Consider the following 16,001-nt stretch of genomic DNA (forward strand, 5'->3'; position numbering starts at 1 on the left):
AAAGTAGAATAAAAATTTTTAATAGAAAAATATACATACCATGTGTTATACGATGAATTGTCCCCCTATAAAAAACTTCATATGTTGATTGAAGTCCTAACTCCAAGTAGTTCAAAATGTAACTAAATTTGGAGATAGGACCTCTAAGAAGTAATTAAGTTAAAATGAGGCCATTAGTATAGACCTTAATCTAATCTAACAGGTGTCCTTATAAGAAGAGGAAATTTTGACATACAGACAGACACCAGGGATATACATGCACAGAGGAAAGCCTGTATGAGAACATAGCAAGGTGACCACCTGAAGCCAAGGAGAGAAGCCTCAGAAGAAACCAAACCTGCCAAAACACCTTGATCTTATACTTCCAGTCTCCAGAACTGCAAGAAAATAAATTTCTGTTGTATAAGTCACCCAGAGTGTGGTACTTTCTATCACAGCCCTAGCAAACCAATACACTATGATAACAGCAACCAAAAAAAGAGTTGGAGTGATAATATTAGTATCAGACAAAATAGACTTTAAGACAAAAATTGTTACTGAAGACAAAGAAGGATATTCTGTAATGACAAAAGGATCAATTGAAAAGGAAAACATAATGATTACAAACATATATGCACTTAACAACAAGGCAGCAAAATACATGGGCAAAAACTGACAAAGCTAAAGGGAGAAATGGACAACAATAATCAGAGACATCAATACCCCACTTTTCCTAATGGATAAAACAACTAAAGACCAACAATGACAGTTATAACACCAAAAGCACAAGGAACCATTTTTAAAAAGGTAAGTTGGATTTCATTAAATTTATAAACTTTTCTGCTTCAAAAGACACTATCAATAAAGTGAAAAACAGTAGAAAATATTTGCAAGGCATATATCTCTTAAGGGTCTAGTATCTATAATACAAAGAAGTCTTAAAACTCAACAATAAAAAGACAAGTCTATTTTTTAAATTAGCAAAGAATTTGAATAGACAATTCCTCAAAGAAGATAAATACATAACCAATAAGCACATGAAAAAATGTTCAACATCATTAGTAGTTATGGAAATGCAAACTAAAACCTTAATGAAATACAACTTCACACACACTACAATGGCAAACAAAATAAAATAAAATAAGTGGGAAAGAGGTGGAGAAACTAGAGCTCTCATACATCATTCATTACAATATAAAATGTTGCACCTACTTTCTGTTAATCAGGTCCTCAAAACGCAGAATTACCATATGGCCCACAATTTTACTCCTAGGTATATATGCAAAAGAACTAAAAACATACATCCACACAAAAACTGTTACATAAATGTTCATAGCGGCATTACTCATGACAGCTGAAAAGTGACACCATCCCATTGTCCATCAACTGATGGATGGATAAACAAAATAAACAAAATTCATACAGTGAAATATTTGGTCATTTAAAGGAGTGAAGTACTGACACACGCTACACATGCATAAACCTTAAAAATATTATGCTAAATGAAAGATGCCAGTCACAGAAGACTTCATATTATATTATTTCATTCATACAAAATGTCCAGAATAGGCAAATCTAGAGTAGTGGTTGATGAGTTTGGGAGCAGGAAAAATGGGAAGTGACTACAAATGGGTATATAATTTCTATTTGGAGGTGATGAAAAAGTTCAGGAATTAGATAGTGGTGATGGTTGCATACTGTTGTGAATGTACTAAAAAGTACTGAATTGACCGGGCACGATGGCTCACACCTGTAATTCCAGCACTTTGGGAAGCCAAGAAGGGAGAATCACTTGAGGTCAGGAGTTCAAGACTAGCCTGGCCAACATGGTAAAACCTCATCTCTACTAAAAATACAAAAATAGCTGGGCATGGTGCCACATGCCTGTGGTCCCAGCTACTCGGGAGGCTGAGGCACGAGAATCACTTGAACCCGGGAGGCAGACGTTGCAGTGAGCTGAGATCGCGCCATTAAACTCCAGCCTGGGCGACAGAGTGAGACCCTATCTCAAAAAAATAAATAAATAAAAGATAAAAATAATGAGTACTGAATTACACATCTTAACATTGTGAATTTTATGGTATGTGAATTGTATCTCAATAAAGTTGTTTTTTAAATTTAGTCAGGAAAATGAACACCTATAGAAAGACTTCCAAGATAGAAAATAAAACTGTATTTTGTCTTATAATCAGTTCAAGTCAAGAAACATTCATTGATTTGGACTGTGATAGATGCTAGGGATGCAAAGACAAATAATAAACCATGGCCGGGCGCGGTGGCTCACGCCTGTAATCCCAGCACTTTGGGAGGACAAGGCGGGTGAATCACGAGGTCAGGAGATCGGACTAACATGATGAAACCCCATCTCTACTAAAAATACAAAAAATTCGCCAGGAGTGGTGGCGGAAGCCTGTAGTCCCAGCTACTCGGGAGCCTGAGGCAGGAGAATGGCGTGAACCCGGGAGGCGGAGCTTGCAGTAAGCCGAGATCACGCCACTGCACTCCAGCCTGGGCGACACAGCGAGACTCCATCTCAAAAAATAATAATAGGAATAATAATAATAAAAAACTATCCTTACCCTGGAGAAATTTAGTCTCTAACAAATACAATAAGTAGCAAATCTTTAGGAAGAATTTTGGTTTCTTCACCTGGTTTTCACTCTCAAAATATGTCATTTTGCCACGACAAACTTCAATTGAAAACTCAGCAAAATTCAGTATCAGTAGCCACCAAATTCAATAACCAGATGCTGAAGACAAACTAACTCAAATTCTAGCTACAGTCACACTTCTCTTCCAGCACAAGAAGGTCCCAGCTGTGGTCCAGCATCCTCCCCCTGACTGCTTTGTTGCAGTGTGTGATCCTAGCTTGAGGATGCCAAGTACTTTCTGTTTCTGTATTTCCTTACCCTTGCCTCAACCCCTGCCTACTGCTTTTACAAAACCTAGATTTTATTCCTTTAGGCACCTAATCCTTTCTTCAAACACCATTGAGGTTCTTGAGATTATGACAGATTTTTAAATCAGGCCATCAAAGCATATGCAGCTCCATTCCTTTACATCTTTTTATTTCATTTTCTACGTAAAGATCCATAATGCCTGTGCCTGGTGCCCTGCACTGAAGAAGCCAGGTATCAAAACCACCTCATACATTCAGTTGATCCAGAACAGGTACTGCAAACCAGACACAGACAGCACAACAGCACATGAATTTTGTTTGGCATGAGCTGTTCTAAAAACAATATAATTACTTACCAACAAATTACACCCAAGAGATGTTTTACATACAAACTTACATGTAATTAAGTTTAGCTTCATACGAAAAATCTGAAGATTTGGCCATGCTGGGCCCAAATTCCCATGTGGCAACAATAAGGTGAGCCAAGTGGGGACATCGCCTTTCCTTTTGATGAAGTGCGTCTCTCCATGATCCTCACCACTCCACAAGGCTACCATGTACAACACATCCAGCTGGTTTCATTTGTGATCTGTTGGCTCTGGAGGTGTTGGAGTTTGAGACAAGTCCATGTCCAGGGAGTTAGAAGTTGTATCCAATCATAAAGCGATCTCTTGGTTTAGGGTTGCATTGCCATGCTCCTCGACCTATGACAACCTCTCCTAGTTTCTCATGCCAACAACTGCTTCCTCATCCTGTAATCACCAATCCTAAATATCACCTACGTACCTGAACTACCCCAGGGAACTCCTGCGAGCATCTTCTGGCCTGGCAAGCTCCTATATGAAGTAGCAAACTTCCAGACCACATGGCAGAAGGCACTGAGGATCTCATCCATAGACTCATTCATTTCCACACTTACTTCTCTTTGAAGATAAATACTCCTAAATTTCTGAGTTCTGATTATTTAAAATGATGTTTTTCAAACTTTACTGTGCATCCAACATATGTGAGGATCTTTTAAAAATGCAGATTGAGGCTGGGCGTGGTGGCTCATACCTGTAATCCTAGCACTTTGGGAGGCTGAGGCAGGCAGATCACGAGGTCAGATCGAGACCATCCTGGCTAACACAGTGAAACCCCGTCTCTACTAAAAATGCAAAAAAAAAAAAAAAAATAGCCGGGCATGGTGGTGGGCACCTGTAGTCCCAGCTACTCAGGAGGCTGAGGCAGGAGAATGGCGTGAACCCGGGAGGCAGAGCTTGCAGTGAGCAGAGATGGTGCCACTGCACTCCAGCCTGGGTAACAGAGAGAGACTCTGTCTCAAAAAAAAAAAAAAAAAGAAAGAAAGAAAAAAATGCAAATTCAAATTCAATAAGTCTGGTGTGGAGCCTGAGATTCTGCATTTCCAACAAGTTCTCTGGTGATCCTGATGCTGCCTGGATTGTGTGGACCACACTTTGAATAGCAAGGAGTTAGAAGACTTACGAAGAAAGTGTCTGAGATGAGAGTTATCTGAATGAATTAGGCCTACAAGACTTGACTTTCTGACATTTTAAAAGTCCAAAATGTTAATTTTTTAGCATCCTGTGTCAAGTAATATCTGATCTATATAAATAACAACCCTTCATAATGGTCCATGAAGAAGAAATAGATCGTTCCTTTAGCCATTAGGCATTGGTTATTGAATATTCACTATGTGATCAATACTGGGCATTACACATGGACATCTGCCAAGTTTCCAAATATTTAGAGTGCTTAAAATCTAGTTGGCAAGAAGACTAATGGAAAACAATAACTAGTGCACCACCTAGAACAGCAGATGATTAAGATTTTAATTGCTACAAATGAGTGATTCCCAAGAGGGTAGCATATCAGCATCTGGGTAGAAGGCTAAACACAATTCCTCCCAACTCTTCCTATAAGATACTTACCCTACCCTTATTCTTACTGTCAATCACTGACGAGGGAAATTACATTGAATTCCAGGAATGGCATATTCTTCAGAAGAATGAGGTGGGAAAAATGACAAAAACCACTGTTTTTAAATTGCATACAGGCCGGGCGCGGTGGCTCAAGCCTGTAATCCCAGCACTTTGGGAGGCCGAGGCGGGTGGATCACGAGGTCAGGAGATCGAGACCATCCTGGCTAACATGGTGAAACCCCGTCTCTACTAAAAATACAAAAAACTAGCCGGGCGTGGTGGCGGGCGCCTGTAGTCCCAGCTACTCGGAGGCTGAGGCCGGAGAATGGCGTGAACCCGGGAGGTGGAGCTTGCAGTGAGCCGAGATCGCGCCACTGCACTGCAGCCTGGGCGACAGAGCGAGACTCCGTCTCAAAAAAAAAAAAAAAAAAAAAAAATTGCATACAGAGGGCAATGGAGACCTGGGGCCTGAAAGAGTAAATAGAAGTGGTGGGCATTCCAGGTGGGAGTTGCTTCCTGTGGTAAAAGTACTGAGGTGGAGATGAGTCTAGGGTATTTATGGGACAGGAAGAAGACCTGTCTAATTAAAGTAAACTAGAGTGTCCCACTCACCATCACCCTATTCTTGATGGAGGAAGCATGGAAACTATCTCCTAAAAACCTGATGACCACCTGTTAAAAACACTGAAGAGATATTTCTTTACGAAAGGCTGAACTAGTTTACCTCTCAGATCCTTTCCAATATTTCCTCAAGTGCAGAACAAAACTCTGATTCTCTTCTAACCCATAATTCTAATTGAATCACTTGTCTTGCCTGCTGTTGATCATGGGAGACAAGTGAAGAGAAGGTAGATGTGTAAAAGTCCCTATAAACTTAAAAAAAAAAAAAAAAAAACTAAATCACTGCATTAGGTTAAGCATTCCATTTCTGCTCAGCATCCCCAGTTCCCTAAGACTGTTCTCATAGGGCTATTTTCAACTCTGTCATCAATCGTCTTTGTGACTCTTCCCTGAACCCTTTCCAAATTATCCCCATCCCTCTTATATAGGCAAGTGATGAATTACACTTCAGGTTTTCCCTGAGCATTCCATCTAAAGGAAGTCTCAGTTACACAATATTATCTGCCAAAGCCCACCTTGACAAAGCACTTAATGTACTTCCAACTAGGTTTTTTCATTTGTTGCTTATGAAATATTTAAAATATACATTTAGAAGTTCATATTGTTAAGAAGTTAACATAACAGTAGCCCATATACCAAATATTACTTCCTTAATTTATGGTCAATGTAGACTTCTAACTTCTAATAAAAAAAATTCCTAGTCTAAGATTGTGGCATATTGTTTTACTTGTTAATAATTTTTCCTTCCTTCTTTGTCCTTGCCATGATTCACTGTGGGCTAAGTATGTTACTGCGGTATACCATACATACCAACACCCAGATTTAACAAACATTAATAATTTTGCCATATTTGCTTTGCAATTATCTACTTATTTATTTATTCATATCTGTGTGGCCTGTTTTCCATTAGATTCTGTCTTATCTGGACAGAGCCATGTCTGATTATTAACCTCTTTTATACCCATTACTTAGCATAGAGCCTGGCATATAAGGTTCAATGAATAATGCATGAATGACTTTTGTCCTAGTATTAAATAATAGCCATCACAATAGACGACTTATTAAACAAAAGACAATGACTCCATCTTTACTAAAAGTCCAAAGAGGGAAAAAAAGAAATGAGTCTTTATTGAAGAATAGGAGTTTACATTTAAATGCATGCTATAGCTGGATATCAGACATCAGGATGAGTTAGTTGAGCAAGGTACAGAACTTCCCTTCCCTAGGGGCTCCTTTCCCTTGTTCCCTGAATGGCACATATATCTACCTAGATAACAGTGATACAGAAGATGAGCTCTTCTAGCTCATCTAGCTTACAGATGCCAACTCAATGGCTTAAAGAAGGAGAGAACAAAGGAGGAGAAGGAGAAAGAGAAGAAGGGAGGAAAAACTGGAGGGAGGAAGGGGTGGGGGCCTATACGGAAAGAATCCAAGACCACTATAAGACCATAAGAAATCATTCATTTTTTCTACATTAGGCCAACGGCAATATAGATTATGTCCTGAAAACCTTTGAGTATGAAGTCCACTTGGATGAAATGAAGTGAAGCCTAAGGCAAAAATATAAGAAAGGTCATATCCAACTGTCAAAGAAATCTGACAGTTTTCTCTACCTCCTTCGGCCTGTACTCCCTGCCACCCAATATCTTAGTACAAAATCCTAAAAGTCTGGGTCCCTCCCGCCATGGTTCTCTACATGCTCTCAAATACCAGATACACACTTGTGTCCACTCCTCATCAAAACTTGCTGGGTCTAAGTTCTATTACTTTGAGCTCTTATTCTTCTAGCAGGTCACTGAGAGATACTATCCTTATTATATAAATCGCTGTCTATTACTGAAGATATCGCTTCCTTAATTTACAGTCAGTGTGAACTTCCAACTCTCTAATAAAAAATTTCATAGTCTAAGATTGTGGCATATTGTTTTATTTGTTAATAAGTCTCCCTTTCCTCTCTGTCCTTGCCATGGTTCACCACAGACTAAGCATATGACTTAGGTATACCACTTGATATAACAGAAATCATTTCTAATCAGCGTCATAAGGAAATGTTTTTCTCACTCCACAGACATCTGGCTCCACAGATAAAATATTACACAAGCACCTTTCCACTATGCAGTTAGCATATGTCAGCGTGGGGAAGCAGTCTTACCCTCACTGCCCATCACTTTGCACAGCAAACTCATTGATGCAGGGGCCACAGTTTGGCTGAATCCATAGTTTCCACTGTTTCTTTTTGTGTTTCCTCAAGATCAGAAGGCACTACATCTTCATGAAGTGGGTAGCATGTGGATTGGCTGCTTTCTAAGTACAACTTCCTTTCTTCACGAAGCCATCACCTTATCTGTACCTGAGCCCAGTACCCTGTCAGTTCTGTCCCGAGCAACTTTTCCAATCTCATGAATAATGGTTAACCAAAAACAAAAAAAACCTCTTCCTATAACATGAGTTTTCAGTGATAAATGAACAAAAGCATCACCGAGCACTCATCTCTGAACAAATGCCAAAAGCTGATTCATTCTCTGCATGACATCGGTGGTTTCATCCAACCATAAAGTGAAATATCTGCTAGCGTGCACTTGATAGTAATCGCTCTTCCACACTCCACTCCACTAATATTATGCCACAGCCAACCATGTCATTTGACAAAGGAGTTTTGTCAATAACTTCTGGTTTCTTTCTAAGGATGTTTGTTTTTAACTTTCCAGTTGATTTTCCAAATGTCTCTTCAATAATATGACTCACACTTATTTTGCTACAAGGATCCTTGAATGATGCTAATAGAATTATAGTCTCTTACCTACCTTTAGCCATATAATACATTAATTTTATAAAGGAAAGCATTATTGTGTGCTTGTCCTAGAAAACTTCAATAGTATAACAGAGAAGCCACTGTGCTTTGTTCGAAAATGACACAAAAACATCCATGGCTTCATGCCACTATTGGACAAAGTTTCATAACAGGCAATGATTACGGATTCATTTGGTCCTAATGAGGATAGCAAGTCCAATAAAAAAAACAGTTTTGAGATAGTCATTGTCATATTTCCATTTGCACTTTTCAATTTCAGCTACTGTTCTGAAATTGTCACTCTCACAGATTCCCTCGTCTCTACACATACGTATTCCCATTTTATTTGCAGTGGGATTCAGTTCTCTAATTATGTTTATTGTATTCTGAAATGTAGCATTTACTGTACTATTTTCATCACTATTTTTACACTTTAATGAACTACTTTTGAACCACTTATCTAATTTTGTGAAATGGGAATACAATTTAAGAATAGCAAAAACGAAGGGGAACATCACACACCGGGGCCTATTGTGGGGAGGGGGGAGGGTGGAGGGATAGCATTAGGAGATATACCTAATGTAAATGACGAGTTAATGGGTGCAGCACACCAACATGGCATATGTATACATATGTAACAAACCTGCACGTTGTGCACATGTACCCTAGAACTTAAAGTACAGAAAAAAAAAAAAAAGAACAGCAAAAACAAAAAACAATCTTTTAACAATAAAAAATAAGTAAATGATATAAAAATTATATTAACAAACATGAAGTGGACCATTAACAAAATGTAAGCTATACGCACTCACCAGTGCAGTCTTTGCAGCACAAATACAAGCTTAAATATGATAATAAGTTGGCCGGGCGCGGTGGCTCAAGCCTGTAATCCCAGCACTTTGGGAGGCCGAGATGGGCGGATCACGAGGTCAGGAGATCGAGACCATCCTGGCTAACACGGTGAAACCCCGTCTCTACTAAAAATACAAAAAACTAGCCGGGCGAGGTGGCAGGCGCCTGTAGTCCCAGCTACTCTGGAGGCTGAGGCAGGAGAATGGCGTGAACCCGGGAGGCGGAGCTTGCAGTGAGCTGAGATCCGGCCACTGTACTCCAGCCTGGGCGGCAGAGCAAGACTCCGTCTCAAAAAAAAAAAAAAAAAAAAAAAAAAAAAATATGATAATAAGTTTTAAGAACATAAGGGGATGTGTGCTGAAATCATAATCAAATGGCCTATCTCAAGGCCCTGCATGCTTTGCAACACCCACACCACCCTTCTGGTCTCATTTCTGACTCCCTCCTCGTCACTCCACCCCATCATGCTGATCTTGCAAATCTTTGAACATATCCACATTCTTTTCTCAGGGCCTTTGCACTGGCCATCTTTCAACTCTATCCCTCAGGTATCTGTATTAAGTAACTTCTCTTACCTCCTTTTAACTCTTTGCTTAAGGTCTCTTTCTCCATGAAGCCTACTCAACCACACTTACCCTGTCCTACTTTCTCTTTCTTCCAAAGCACTCATCTCCTTCTAGCATCATATATAATTTAGTTACTTGGTTTATTATCTGTCTCCCACCTCCCACCTGCCTGCCCCCAGTAGAATGAAAACTCCACAAGGTCAGGGATCTTTGTTTTATTCATTGATATATTCCCAGCACCTAGATCAGAGACTAACCCACAGACGGAGCTCAATACATATTAGCTGAATGAACAAACGAATGGATGAATGAATTAAATTTTTTCACTGCTTTTCCCTTCTAACCACCAAACTGCCTATGGATCTTACTTTGAGAATTAAAAAGAAAATGACAAGCCATCAAAGGTTTTTAAGCAAAAGAATTACATCAACAGAATGGTATCAAAATAGACAAGCTCAGGAGATGATTTAAAATTTGGAGAGGCTAGATCCAAAGAATTTAGTTAAGAAGTCAACCAATGAAAGAGATAACGCCATAAATGTCCAATTACTAGGACTTCTTAAGTAGCTTATTTCAAACCTACAATGCACATATCTATAGATACATTATCAATGTTTATCTATACATACATTGCATACACACATGTAAACATACATGTTGAACAAGCCTAGAAGCAGCTAAGGACATTTCTCTATCATATGGATATAATACATATAAAAGCTTATGACTTCAGTCATAGTTAGAATAGCCATAAATCCCAGTGTTCCTGGCACAGTCTCAGTTTATGCTTATTGATCTAATGCCCTTTCCAGTTAGTGCCATATTTTACTCTCAAAAGTATCCTTGTCTGGATTTTTTTTAATTATATAGTCATCCTACTTATAAAAAAGATACATAAGCTGGTCACGGTGGCTCATGCCTGTAATCCCAATACTTTGGGAGGCTGAGGAGGGTGAATCATGTGAGGTCAGGAGTCCAAGACCAGCCTGGCCAACATAGTGAAATCCCGTCTCTACTAAAAACACAAAAATTTGTCAATGGTAGTGGTGCGTGCCTGTAATCCCAGCTACTTGAGAGGCTGAGGCACAAGAATCGCCTGAACCCAGGAGGCAGAGGATGTGGTGAGCCAAGATTACGCCACTGCACTCCAGTCTGGGCAACAGAGTGAGACCTTGTCTCAAAAAAAAACAAAAAAAAACAAAACAAAAACATAAATTTCTTCTTATTTAGACATGCTGACCAAGCTTTTGAGGACTTAAGTGGAGTGAGTTTGGGAAAGGTGACAGCCATAATTAATTGTAACATCCACTGGCCAACATAGCAAGTGAGCTGTGTTACAAACACACAATTCTTTGGTAAAGGAGCATAGCAACTACTGCAGAAGCAAATGCCACAAACTTCATATATCTAACTTTGGTAAAGAACCCAAACCCTTGCCAGCTCACCTGCATCATGTCAAACCCCCATGAGAATTTTCATGTGGTGAACAGACACACCAGTTCTCCCTCTCTGCAACTTCTCTGTATGAAAAGCTGAGATCCCAACCAAACGCTGGAGACACAAGAGAGTACAGAAAACAAAAGCCCTCCTATTATCCTTATGTCCCAGAGAGCTTGGAAACTAAGAGAATGAGGAGTCAAGTCTTCACAACAACACTTGTGTTCTGGAATCTCAGTAAATATCCAAGATCTGGACCAGACACTAGATCTTGAAACCTGCATTCCTATCTCTAAGAGCCATGGTAACCATCAGGTCTGCAAACAGGTTTTGTAGAAACTATTCTCCCAAATCACAGGATTTGCCCCAATTAGAGTCAGCTCTAGATATATGGACAGGTGCTAATTTGTATGGTGCTTGAAGACAATAATAATATGGGCTTACAGCCATGGCAGACACTTAATAATTTAAGAATAAAACTATTTTATTCACTATGTGTATAAATAGATGACAAGCAATTATCTCATTCTCCTATCTTTCTTCCTCCTATTTCATTTTTTCTTATGTATTTTTCAGGTTTAATTTTTTTCTGATTTTCTATCTTTACATTTAATAAATAAAAGACTGAAATAAAGCAAGACTCAAAATCTGCTGTCGGAAGAGGGGTGATGAAAAAAATTCAGGATTCCTTAATACCCAGGGTGACCAGATAATTAACTTATCACCCAAACCAGGGCCTTTTTGCACGTGAAAGGGGGTGCTTTTGATAATTAAGATAAATCAACAGGAATAAACTGGCACTGTCACAAGCAAAGCAGGGCATCTGGTCACCTTTCTAATCTCTCATTCATATCCTGATACAAAAGGCATCCTGTGTGTAATGAAGCAACCTCTGCCTCTGTTAAATCAAGCAAACTTCAAACACAGTCCTCCCTCTTTCAGGCCAGGCCTGGCTTTTGATAACAGAGCTGGAAAGGTTTTCACCCAACGCTGCCATTCCCTATCCAACACACCAAGCAAAACTGGTTCCAGTTTTTCCCAAGAAAGCAGTCAGCAATGCACAAGAATGTGGATCCAGGCCAGGCCCACAGCAAGCCCCAGGTGAGGAGCCTCTGGTTTCTCTTAAAGGAACACTTTACAACAGAGAAAGCCACGTGGCACCTGGTTAGAGGTTACACAGATACCAACCATATAGATTTAACAAGCATTTTGAATGCAAGATCATTTCATTGATGTGTAGGCACATATTAAAACTGGCAAGATCCCAAAAGCCACCTCTCCTGCAAACACCTTGATCTAGGAGAAAACGCCAAAGCATCTGCCCTCAACTATAGGTAATAACCTTGATTTCTTCACCTTTGGCTGAAATCAGTGTTGCAAAAGCCTTTTAATAGAGTAAGAAAATAGGCTTTTCTCCCAAGATCACATTGCCCAAATGAAACAGAACCAGTGCTTACTTTTATTTCTTGCCTCCTTTTCAGAGGGGTCAAACATTGCCCATATTCTTCACTAAATTTAGTCCTGTGGCTGGCAAATGTTAATTTACCGGAATATTTTCCTTCGCATTCGTAACGAGGGAAAACCAGTTTTGTGATCTGGTTGCAATCTACAGCACATAGATAATCCACAACAGTGGTAGGCGCAGAAAAGCTCCAGCTGGTTTATCTCAAATGTTCAGAATGATTTTCATTTCTTTACCGACACTACAGTCATTCATAAAGATTCATTGCCAAATGTTGCCCAATACAGTGATAGAGGCGATGGTGAAGTGAATGTCTTAGGCTGGGAAATCATCATGGAAGTACAGTACTGCCCAGACCTCAGAGTCTGCCGCCAAATGCTGGGAATTAAGAAACCACCTGTCATGGAGATGGTGAAGGAAACTGGATTCAAACTAATGCAGACTAAAGTCAGACAAGAGACGGTTTGAGTCCAAGGGGCCATTTATATACAAGAGCTAAGAAAGGTGCAACTGATTTTCCCCCAGAAGCAGCATGATTATTTTTAAGTTCAAAGACATTTTTGCTAATAAACTGCTTCACACAACCACATTGAAGCCAAAACGTGCCAATGAAATAATCAAAACAAATAGCTCAATTGGGACTTTTTGAATATTCAACAAAAAGAAAAATTAAAGCTGGTTAGACTGCTGGACGACAATGTTATAGTGTCTCCTTTAAGAGATCAAAATTATGTCTTTGCCACCCTCCACCCTACCCTACCCCACCTCTAATAGTGAAGTGGATAATTTCTGAAGAATACAATGACCCTTTATGACTGGCTTCTCTAGTCAGCTAGGGATGCCATCTGTCTCCCACGCTATATAAACAATCCCCGCAGGAATCTTCTGATGACCAAACAGATTAGCAAACTCCAGATTTTCACACCATCAATAATGTCCCCATCCAGATTAGGCCTTTTATTTTAATAACTCCAAAGATAAAAGTCAATAACTGATCTTTCTTTCTTTGTAGATAATGTGTGTGTCATTTTAAAGATAACCTCTTGGAATATACAGCCATCTGTTGGGAAGAGAGAGAAAAAAAGCTCTCTCTAGGCAACAGAAGAAATGAACCCTTGAGGGAACAGGAGAAACAGTAAAAAGAAAATCATATATTTATAAGACAAACACATGGAGGGCTCTACTAATTACACTAAAATATTCTTCTTCTAAATGACAAACTATAGAACACTACTCCAGAAAAGACAAGTTTCACACTTTCACAAAGGCATACATATACGAAAAACAGAGTTTGCGTGAGTCTAGGACAGTGAAAGCAGAAATCGTATCCAAAAAGCTAAAGGCCCCCGAAGTTTGCATGCTGTCCACCTCTATCTGTAATGATCACAAATGTTTTCCTTCCTGAAGTTTAATATCGATTGAACCCTTGTAACTCTAATTGTGAGCTCTCTCTACTGACTCCAAAGACTTCTAACTCTAAAAGAAATAAATGTGCCTGTAAAGATGTTCTCTAAATTAATAATAATAAACGACGAAAAGCACCCAAGCGCTACTAATAGGGAAGACAAGGCATGAGAGAGCCAGACCTCTGCAGTCGAGCGTCCTCGGAAACGTCTACGTCTAAATCTGCAGCCCCAGTTTCCTCCAGGCCCCAAGCTCCAGCAGAGGATGTTCACCGCACATTCCCAACCAAAAAGCAAATGAAGCGTCCTCTCCCTCAACTGATGCTCAAATAGACCCCAAAGTCCCAGTTTCCCGGGAGAACCAAACCATCAAACACATCCTGGTGTCTCTCGCCCGCGTTTCTGGGCAGCGGAAACCGAAATGTCAAATGAATGACCGCGCCGGGGCGCAAGGGAGGAAAAACAAAGCCACCTCCCGCCGTCCGCTACCTGCGGCGAGGGCCGCGCGCTCACCTGGGCTCTGCGCCCGTCGCCGCGGGCTGCGGGTGGGGACCGGGCCGCGGGGCGGGAGGGCGCCCCCGCAGTCGCCCGGACCCGCGGCCCCGGTGCCCTCCGGCCGGTCAGTGCGCGCCGCGGAGAAAGCAAGCGGCCGGGGGCGCCGCCGCGCGTTGCATGCAGCTCCCGGCTGCTGCGGCCGCTGCCACGGAGCCGAGAGTCTGTGCGCTGCAGTCCCCGACCCCGAGACCGCGAGAAGCGCCCAGAGAGACGCGGCGCAGGGCAGAGCGCGCCCCGCGCGCCCCTCAGCGGCTCTTCCCGCCGCCCTCCGCAGCGGGCTGGGTCTCGGCTCGCCTTTGTGCTGGCATCTTCCTAGCTCCCAGAGACACCGAGAGCTCCCGAGGCGGCTCCGCGCCGCCGCCCACCCCCGGGTTACGCTGCGGCCCCCGCGCGACCCGCCGATTGTGTCGAGTCAGCAGCGGCGGCGGGGACGCGCGAAGCCATGGCTCCCGCCCGCGCTCGGGAGGGCGCCGGGGGTCCTGCGCCTTCGAGAGGTTTGTGGCCGAGCGCGGCGCGGCCCCGAGCGGCCCCGCAGCTCCCGGCTCCCCGCTGCTCCCTCTCCAGGCGCCGGCCAGCCCGCGTAGCCACCCTCTCACCGCTCCCCGCCACCACCTTCCTCCCGCCCGGGTGCCCGGCGGCAGCTCCGGCCGCGGCGCCCCGGTCGGCGGAGAGCAAAGGGCCTGGCCCCCTCACCTCCAGCCGCGCCGGCGCCCCTCCCGCTAGACGCTTCGGCGGCATCTGTCCGCACCGCCCTGCGGGAAGGCTGGGCTGGGAGCTGCCGGCACGTCGGGGACCGGTGGAAGGGAGGCGGGGGCAGAGGACAGGAGGGACAGCCAGACCTTGGCCAACGGGACCTCCCTGAGGAAGGTGCGGAAGAACGGGGCGGGTGCAGCTGGGCAGAGGACGAGTCCCGCGGTTGCGGCGGAGCCTGAGTTGCTCTCCTTCTACGAAGCCGAAGGACAGGAGGATTCCTAGAGGCGTCGCGGAGGATGCAGGAGACCCTCTGAGGTCATGCAGACAACACTGTTCCTCAACCCCACCAGAGAGCTGAATAGGGGAGTGTCATGCCTCGGTTTCCCCAACTGCAAGGGCAAGACGGTAATACTCATGTCGCACACACAGGGTGTGGTCACGATGAAAAAAACTGGATTGTTGAAAGCATTCCCGGGATACTTTGCCTAAAGAGGGCACTAAAATTTAAAATTACTGTATTAATACTTTCGGCTATTTACGTCTATAGCGTCTTCATCAAGCCAGTCCCACGTAGGAGAAAAAGTAAAAATGCTAAAGTGTAAATATATTGTGTCCCTCCCTACCCACCCTTGCGTCTATCCAGATATAGGGAAGATTTATTCCGTTTTACAATTTAACTATATCCATATGGAGTAAGTCCCCAAATAATGGATATCCATTCCTTTGGGACTTTTGAGTATGTGTGCTCAATATTATCCATCACTCCGCCTCTTCTGGTAACAGCAGTTCATTATTCCTATGGGAACTGCCCTTCCCCCTCA

General features: G+C 42.3%; 1 protein-coding gene across 2 annotated transcripts in view; it reads right to left on the reverse strand.

The window, feature by feature from the left end:
- HECW2 (HECT, C2 and WW domain containing E3 ubiquitin protein ligase 2) overlaps positions 1 to 15,366 on the reverse strand; it is a 384,249-nt gene extending 368,883 nt beyond the window's left edge. Inside the window, exon 1 of one of the 2 annotated variants that reach the window (XM_025405496.1) lies at positions 15,181 to 15,366. The gene's annotated coding sequence lies outside the window, so the exon portion shown is untranslated. Of the gene's footprint in view, positions 1 to 14,115; positions 14,264 to 15,180 lie in introns of those variants that run through there. The other variant, XM_025405495.1, reaches the window with a different exon arrangement.
- Between the last annotated feature and the right edge of the window lie 635 nt (positions 15,367 to 16,001).

The sequence above is a fragment of the Theropithecus gelada genome, chromosome 12, assembly GCF_003255815.1.
Source record: "Theropithecus gelada isolate Dixy chromosome 12, Tgel_1.0, whole genome shotgun sequence".
NCBI lineage: Eukaryota > Metazoa > Chordata > Mammalia > Primates > Cercopithecidae > Theropithecus > Theropithecus gelada.